This window comes from Sinocyclocheilus rhinocerous, unplaced genomic scaffold (genome assembly GCF_001515625.1).
Source record: "Sinocyclocheilus rhinocerous isolate Xijiao unplaced genomic scaffold, SAMN03320098_v1.1 scaffold1549, whole genome shotgun sequence".
NCBI classification, from domain to species: domain Eukaryota; kingdom Metazoa; phylum Chordata; class Actinopteri; order Cypriniformes; family Cyprinidae; genus Sinocyclocheilus; species Sinocyclocheilus rhinocerous.
The window spans coordinates 757,242-759,128 of NW_015633205.1; the positions used below are offsets into that span (position 1 = coordinate 757,242).

The 1,887-nt window shown below is 55.1% G+C and overlaps 1 protein-coding gene across 5 annotated transcripts in view; it reads left to right on the forward strand.

Moving 5' to 3' along the window:
* The window catches only part of LOC107743942 (serine/threonine-protein phosphatase 2B catalytic subunit alpha isoform), a 275,392-nt gene that overhangs the window by 239,171 nt on the left and 34,334 nt on the right, over positions 1–1,887 (forward strand). The gene's annotated exons all lie outside the window — the stretch shown is intronic.

The window sequence follows — 1,887 nt, forward strand, 5'->3', positions numbered from 1 at the left end:
CAGTGAATGACCCAACCCCCTCGCCATCGTCCTCGCCCAGCGCCACCAAAGACGGGATGGATTCTGAGCTTCTCCGTATCCTCTCCAAAGCGGTTAAAGAGATGGGTTTAGAGTGGTCTCCGCCAGAGGAGCCCTCTCGCAGCCATCTGGATGAGCCTCCAGGCCCCTCGTCAGCGTTCCTCTCCGTTTTTCCCGGAGGTCCATGACGAGCTCACCAGATCATGGCGCGCTCCCTACTCAGCCCGCCTCCGTACTGCTTCTTCATCCTCCCTCACTTCCATCGACGGCGCTGAAGAAAAAGGGTACGATAAACCACCTCCCCTAGATGAATCAGTGGCCGCGCACCTCTGCCCGCCCACGGCCATCGGCTGGAGAGCAAAGGCCGCTCACCCATCCAAGCCGTGTAGGACCACTTCAGCTCTCGCTGGACGCGCCTACACTTCAGCTGGACAGGCGGCTTCGGCGCTTCATTCAATGGCGGTCCTCCAGGTCTTCCAGGCCAAGATCCTCGCATCCTCCGATGAGTCTGGCCTGGACCCCGCGACCCTCAGGGATCTGAGGAGAGCAGCCGACCTGGCTCTACGCGCCACCAAGACCACCAGCCTTGTGGTGCTCGAGCACCATTTGTGGCTGATGCTGACAGAGATCAAGGAGATCAAGGATAAGATCCCCTTCCTCGATGCTCCAGTCTCTCCCAAAGGTTTTTTCGGCCCGGCGGTCTAGGGATTCGCTGAGTGCATCACGGAGGCACAGAAATCGTCCCAGGCTATGCGACATTTCCTGCCTAAGCGCTCCAGCTCCACTGCTGCCTCTGCTCGCCCTAACGAGACAGGAAGAGGACAGGGTCAGATCTCGTTACGGCCGGACCGCCCCTCAAGCAGCCTCTCTTAGACCTCTTGACACTGAGACAGGAAGAGGACAGGGTCAGATCTCGTTACGGCCGGACCGCCCCTCAAACAGCCTCTCTTAGACCTCTTGACACCCCGTTCAACTCCGGGTACAGAGGGAAATGTGTTTTGTGCAGACGTTCATGCGCCCAAGCTTTAACCGATGTGATAGCGGAAAAAATAGAACACAAACATTTTCAAAAAGAGAGCAAACTTCCTCTTCCATTACTCATTAGTGTTCTGCCCCCGTTCGGCCAGTCACCCGAGTTAATTCAACCCCTCGCCCCCTTCACATCCAGATAGCGCCCCGTCACAGGCGATTCTTGAGATTCGCCTTCGAGGGAGTGGCTTATCAATACAACGAATATCATTCCTGGGAACAATTTTTGACTCAGCCCAAATGAGAGCTGTAGTTACGCCGGAACGGGCTCTGGCCATACGGAGGCTGGCGACCTCCTTCGAGATTGGTACCACTCGCCCTCAAAGCGTTTCAAAGGATGCTGGGTCTCATGGCGGCGGCATCGCACGCGCTATAGTTGGGTCTGCTGCGTTTGCGCCCCCTTCAAAAAAACAAGATGGTGCCGATGATGATGGCGGCCTCCGTGGCGTGCTCTGCAGCCGGCGCCCACGTGAAGCTCAGGCAGCGCGGATTTCGAACGCCGTTGCCCAGGCATCCAATTTGCGAACCTCCACTCTCTACCCAACAAAATGGACAAACTCCTTCTGCTCTCCCGGACAAATAAGGATTTCTCACACTCTGTATTGGATCACTGTTACACCCCAATAAAGAATGCATATCACTCTGTCCCCAAGCAGCTTTGGGGCTCTTTGATCACTGTTTGGTTCATCTTATACCGACCTGTATTAAGGACTGTAAAAAAAATGGACTAATGAAGCAGAGTGGGATCTACAAGCTTGTTTTGACCTCACTGATTGGAGTGTTTTTGAAGCTGCTGCCACCGATCTGGACGAGCTCACAGAGACTGTAACATCTTATATC